General features: G+C 44.9%; 1 long non-coding RNA gene across 1 annotated transcript; it reads right to left on the bottom strand.

The window, feature by feature from the left end:
• Positions 1-553: 553 nt before the first annotated feature.
• On the bottom strand, positions 554-6,949 carry LOC141568781 (uncharacterized). The gene is made up of 3 exons (XR_012491970.1): positions 6,821-6,949; positions 5,869-5,912; positions 554-687 (listed from the first exon to the last, which is right to left on the bottom strand). It is a non-coding gene; the product is annotated as an uncharacterized LOC141568781 (long non-coding RNA).
• Positions 6,950-7,000: the final 51 nt, after the last annotated feature.

Below are 7,000 nucleotides of genomic sequence, written 5' to 3' on the forward strand. Positions count from 1 at the left end.
GATGCTAATACTACTTTGCATCTGCTAGATCAGTCCTTTTATAGTATGTTATTTCATTTTGTCCTTACTATAACTCTGGGAAATTTAGGATTAAAGAGGATGAGATCCTGACAAAGCAGGATTCTGCCTTTGAAAGAACTCTGAGGTAGAGACAAGGCTCTTTTAGAACTTTCAAGTTTCCAATTTTGGAGACCTCATTCTGTATTATATCAAACATATTAAAATGTAGCAAAACCCCACATTAAATACAATTTATAAATACATATAGTTGAGCTGCTAATAGTTAACATATTATTACATTTTGTATACATTTAATAAAATATTAATTTTTGTAGTTTTCTTATATTTTGGAGCTTGAAAATTAGTTCAGTTCTCAACATTTCATAGGTCCTTGAAAACTCATGCAGTGAAGACTTCTGTTACGTTGTCCTGGTGGGAGATGGGGTGTTGTCTCTCTCGGCCGATTCTTAAAGGTCGTCCCTGTCAGCACAGCCCTACATCTCTAGACAATTACCAAGCCTTTCCCTCTCTCAACTTTTCAGCCCAGGGTCCCCTTTTCCCCATTGAGCCCTTAGCTTAATCTTCTTCCTAACTTGTATTTGGTTTCCAATGTGAGTTACAGCCTGCAACGTCATTGATTCATTTCTTCAACTCAGGCTTGCGCCCTACTGGGTGTCAGCAATTGCACTAGAAAAGATAAAGATGAATAAGAAATGATTCCCAGTCCAGGGAGGAAAAAGACAAAGCAAACAGTACAGCATGCTGAAGGCTCATAGGCAAACTGACCGTATTCTTAGAACAAAACTTGGGGGATAGTCTACAATGAGGGTTCCTTAGTCATCAAATATTTATGGCAGTTTACCATGTGTGAGGCTCTGGAGGCAGTGATGAACATGGCACTGTCCTCATGGTCAGAGGATGGAAACAGGCAACAAACAAGTATCAAACAGCAGACTAAGATAATTTCACTGCTAATGTAAGAGCATATTGGTATGATCACTCTGTAGGATAATTTAGCACTTTCAGACTAAATTATACATACCCCTTTATCCAGCAATGTGCACAAACCCTCTAATCAGCAATTTCTCTCCTAAGTATACCTACATGAGTACAAAATGGTGTTAAGTACCAGTAATGGTGTTGAAGCTATTCACGACAGAGTTGTTCATTATTTTCAATAGCAAAAGAAAAGGAAACAACTAAATGTCCATCAATAGGGATTGAATTACATTAATTGAGAGAGATCTATACAATTACAATGGAATGCTGAACAAATTAATAGGAATGGGCCAGATTTATAATGTACTGACATGGAAAAACCTTCAATTTTTTGGTAAGTATAAAAAACGAGATGTAGAACAGTGTGTGTGTGTTTGTGTGTGTGTGTGTGTCTATACATGTTAGTTTGTGTGAAGAAAAATAACAGTGTATATTGTTTGTTATTTTAGAGAATATATCTAGAAAGAGATGCAAGAAAGTGGAAATAGTTGTTGCCTCTGAGGAGAAGTAGAACTGTGTATCTGGGTGACAAAGAAGTGAGGGACACTTTATTCTTGTACCTTTTCAATTTTGTACCATCTGTTTATATCATCAATTAAAAAACAAAGGAAATTGGAGAATGTAATCAATACTGTTATAAAGATTTTGTAGGGTATCCGATGGATACTTGTCCCATTTGGGAGACCACCTCAGGGATGATGTAGATGCCTGATCACTGCACTGTACACCTGAAGCTGGAGCTGAACAATAATGAATGCCAACTAAAATTATATATATATATATATATATATATATATATATATATATATATATATATTTACAAGAAGCAGAGTACAGCATTAAGAATAGAGACAGTGGAAATGTAATGGCTCTGTGTGATATCAGAGGGATAGTGGATGGGGGGAGGGGGGTTCACACAGTGTAAGGGATATAAATGATAAACGTCTAAGTATTACTTTGTCTTGTGCACCTGAAACTAATAAAAAAAAAAGAAATAAACATTGGTACAATAAAAAAAAGCAAAGGAAAAATGTTAAAAGAACAATTTTATGTAGTCACAAGTATTGAGTTATATAATTGGCTAATGTAATAGTGAGAAAAGGAGGGTAAGGGAATGAGGAGGGAGGGAGAGAAGGGTGGTCAGAGAAGGCCTTTTGGAGAAAGTAACATTTAAGCTGAAACCTGCAAGACCAGAAGGAAGGGCTCTGCTAACACCTCAGGGCAGATTGTTCTAGGCTGAGAGAAGGCCAGTGCAAAGACCCTAGGCAGAAACAAGCGAGACATCTTTGAAAAACAAAAAAGAAGGTCAAGGTGAAAAGTTTAGGCATTGGGAGGTGTTTTAGCACTGGAACGAAAGTGATCTGATTTTTGTTTAAAACATTTACTTTTGCTATTGTGGGGAAAGGGTGGGGATTGAAAGGAGACAACGGCAGCAATGGGAGAGCAAAGGCTAGTGCTTCCACCGGAGGCAAGCTGATAACAGCTAGATTAGCTGGTGGTGGAGGTGGGAACACATAGATATATTGGAAGAGGAATTGATAGATCTTAAAGAATGATTAGCTGTAAAGGGCCAGGAAAGAGAGGAATCAACAATGTGGGTTCAGTGAATGAAATCACCTAAAACTAGAATTGTCCTCCAAAATCAGGTCTTCATGATTGCCATAGTTTTATGCTTCTGGAAGCTTCCTAGAGTCAAGGCCAGGGAAACTTACCCTTTATCCTTTTAGTTCTTCTGGCTGGTCAAATAGTTCAAATGACATATAGCGGATTAACAGGAGAAAATCACATTTTAATATGTACTCGCAGGGAATTCACATAAGCATGAAAATTCCAAAGACAATGGGCAAAATGAGGTATACATGTCATTTTGGACTAAGGAGGGGGAGGTAGGCAATTCAGATGTAGATGAAAAAGAGCAAACATTTGGTAAACAAATTCTTGCAGTGCCACTTAGAAACAGTGGGACACAGAGGGGCATCTAGCAAACAGATTTTTGCTTGGATTCTTCCTGTCTGCCGCACTTAATTCATACGTGCTAAGGTGATTCTGCTAAGGCTCCCTTCCTGAAGCAAGATTTTCTATCTGAATCTCTTTAGGAAGGTGAGGGGGAGGTAAAAAAACAACAACTCTTCCTGAGTCTGTTGGGCTTTAATTGCTTTCAGTTCAAAACAATCTGCAAGTCAGGGTGGCACATTCTGGGGAGACTTGCAATGGACCCCCACACTAGTCTCCTTTTCCTCAAACCAAAGCCAGAGGCAAGCACGTCCTCATTCATACCTCAGTGGTCTGTATCTCCAGCAGTAAGGGGATGAGCTTGGGGTCCCGAAGGGCTGAATGGAGCAGGAAGAAGCAGTGCTTGTAAAACAGGAATCTGGAATGTGGCCCAGGGATGGCTCAATAGGGCTTTCAAGGGATAAGCATGGGGGTTAAAGGGGTCCCCCACATCAACTCCTAAAACACTGTGACCAGGAACCATTCAATCTAATTCTCACATTTCAGAAGGCGAAGTGAAGCCTTACACAAGGCCACACTATCTAGCTGCTGTCTGAGGAAAGACCCCCAGATAAATAAAGACATATGTTAAGCGGCCAGCACAAACACACTGACAGCACAGGACTCAGGAATACAAACTGTGACAGCCTCCCTCGTATGCACAGGCCAGGATGGAAGTCACATGTACTCACGTACCTGCGTTCAAGCCAGCTAAGGCTGAGAGCACAAGGGCACTTTTTTGTCTTGGCAAAGCAGCCTAGGGAGAGAGAAAGGCCTTGGGCCTGCAAGCCTAAGATGGGGGCGAGAGGGACTGAGGGAGGTGATCAGCATGCCCAAGGTCAGCGTGTCCGACATGTCCGTTTGGCCTCTCCTCCTTTGTTAACCTTGGGACTAGGGCTAACCTCGGGCCCAGGGACTGACCTTCCAGTGGTTATAAGTGTTCTTAAAAGGCTACCTTTAGGAAGAACAGATTTTCTTTCAAAATCTTTCAAATAACTGTCCTGCAGCCCCAGGGAGTCCTGGTGCCTACCCTGTGGGGACTCCTTCCAAGTAACTAATTCATAAAGACACTTCCTCAGCAACCCATGCCACAGACTTGAGGCCCTGTGGGGTAGGCCCCAGTTTGTGGCCTGGACCTCGGACTGTGGACCGTCTCCTCCCTTTTTCTGTTTGTTTTCAGTGCTCTGACCCAGGCTGGCCACTGGTGAGGTAGGCAGAGGGAGGAGCCTCTGGTGCCAACACACACACACACACACACACACACCCCCCACACACACACCCACACACACTCGCACGCACGCACACACATACACACGGTTTTGTGGCCCCTAGTCTCAGTGGCTGGTCAATGATTGACTGGCATTTCACAGGCTGCTGGTTTCAGACCCCAGTCTATTGACCCTCAGAGGTCATCTCCCTAAGCCAGAGCCCCTTTATGCCTCTTCAGTGCCAGTCGTCACCTTCGCTGCCCACAGGCCGGGTACCTGCAGCCCAAAGAGCTTCTCATGCAGATCTCATGTATCTTTCCTCTGCCCCTCCGTTCGCTCCACTGTGTGCTGCAGTTATACCCCTCTTCTGTAGCTGTCTTCCTCCCAAGGGTCCTTCCTGGACCCTGCTGGCAAACTCTCAGGCTCATGTTGGTCCCCCAGCCCCCTTCAAACCCTCCACCCCCATCCCCCAGCCTTTGTCTCTCAGATATCCTCTTCCCTTGGCTCTCCTGCCAGGCCATGCTGGAGGGGCAGTGGAGAGGAGAAGCGAATCAGCAGCGCCCACCCCTGCCCCCCTTCCTCTCCTCTTGTCAAACACCAGACAAGGCTTTTTCCCCTTCCTTCCCGGCTCTGAATGGGCTCATTCTCTCTGGGAACCTCGGCCCCTCTCGAACCTCCTCCCAGGCGGGCTTGAGTTCTGACCTCCGCTCCTCCCCAATCCCACTCCCGCCTGCAGGCTCCGCCCCCTCAGAGCAGCCCAATGGGACTGACCATGGTCTCCAGTCCTAGTTTCTTTCTGGGATGCGGAGAGGGTGGGCTTGTCTTGGCAGGGGTGGGAGGGGGTTGGTACCGGTAGTTAGTTACCAGGATTTCTTGGAGGACCCTCCTTTGGCTCACCTGTAGGGGCCCTGGGTAAGGGTGGGTTCATGGTACCCTTGATTCAAGCTCTGGAGGGGAAATGGATGAAGCCAAAGCCTCGTGCCTGTTTCCATTACCTTGGAACCTCAAACTTCCTCTTCTGCAAAATGGGGACAGATAACAAGCGTTTTCTCTGGCACCTTAGGACTCAGTGAGATAGGAGTGTGCCTCTAGGACAGAGTGGTACAGAGTAGGGGTCCAGTCCAGGAAAGGATGGTGCCACAGAAGTGTTCCTGGCTGGACCAGCCCTCCTAACTCAAGGGCAGGGTAGAGTGGACCTGGAGGAGAAGGGACTTCTTTAACCCTGACCCTAACACCCTGATTGGTCTCTTGAAGGCTCAATGCACACACGCTCAGGGGCAAGCTGTCCCATGTGTGACCAGACAAGCGACTCTTGGAGCCAGGTTATCATCTCCTCTCCCTGGAGGGCTGAGAGACACCTTGACCAGGTCCTGGGCTATGTGCTGGGGTGAGGGTGAGGAGCTGATTTTGCTGGCCGTTTGACATTTTCTTCATTAGCCCAGAGAGTGTCCTGGCCAAATTGGTTGATTCATTTGAGCCTCCTTGACCCTACCCTCTCTAACTCTTAACTTGAACCCTAGAGTAAATAGGAATATTGGTGCCCATCCTGAAGGGCAGCTGTGTCCCCATACACAGTAGTATTTCTTGAACGTTTGTGACTATGATCCAAGGAATCAATCAATTGGACCTCATCACCAAGACACACATACCCTTCCTTACCCATACTTACCCTTACATGTGATGTGTGCGAATCTTTTCTATTCCATTCCGTTTCTTAAAAACAAACAAAAAAACTTGTCTTGATCATCTAAATTGGTTTCATGACCAACTTTCTAATAAAACCTGACTTGCAGTTTGAACATCACTGGTTAGCGCTGGAGGGGATTTACCATGGTGTTATGGGAAGGTTATGTTTCAGGCCCCTCATTTGCATGTGTCAAATTTTGTATTCATAACTTTGTATTCCTTTTCCTAAGGAGATCCCGCAAATGTCATAAACTTCAGGCCCCACAAACCCTGATCTACCACAGTATAACTAAACCTGAGACCATTTATTGAACAATTACTATGTGCTAAGTACTGTGCTGAGTGCTTTAGCAGCATTATCTCCTTTAACGCCTAGCTTAGAATGCCATATGCTATTTTACAAGGAAGCAAATGGACCCAGAGAGGCTCAGTCACTTGCCCAAGGTCACACACACACAGCTAATATGCGGTGAAGTGGAGATTTGGACCCAGGTCATTCTGATCCTAGAACACCCTGTTCTCAGCCCCCTACTATAAAAGTGCCTGCCTGTAACCATGCTGGGAATATGGAAGCAGCTTAAGAAATGCTACTGTCCCTCATTCTCCAGCCCGCAGTAGGTGACTCTGATCCCCTCTTGAACAGTACAAGCATGCTCTTGACTGAGGCATTCCAACTAGAGTTGCCAGATTTAGCAAATAAAAATAAGGATGCCTAGTTAAATATGAATTTCAGATAAACAAGTGTAAGTTGTATGTCCCATGCAATATTTCGTTGGAATTTCCAACAGAAACATGCCTTTCTTCCATCCCCTGCCCCCACTCCACGCCCCACCCCCCACTGGGCTTTAAGGACAGGGTCAGGGGCTCCAGGTGGAATGCAGGGTGGGGAGGTGGAATTGAGCAAGCTAATAAAAAGCAAGGGACAGAGAAAATACCTCGGATAAATTGGTGTTGAATGCCTCAATGGTAAAGAAACAAGAGGGATGTTTTTCCAAGGACAGAGATGGAGGTCCCTCCAATTTGACTCTCTCCCTCCAAACTTGTAAACCCTCTTAAAATCATGCTTTTCAGACTGGAAAAGATACCTGAAAAATTCGAGAAGGTATGCTAGGGAG

Source organism: Rhinolophus sinicus, linkage group LG15 (genome assembly GCF_036562045.2).
Source record: "Rhinolophus sinicus isolate RSC01 linkage group LG15, ASM3656204v1, whole genome shotgun sequence".
Classification (NCBI taxonomy): Eukaryota; Metazoa; Chordata; class Mammalia; order Chiroptera; family Rhinolophidae; genus Rhinolophus; species Rhinolophus sinicus.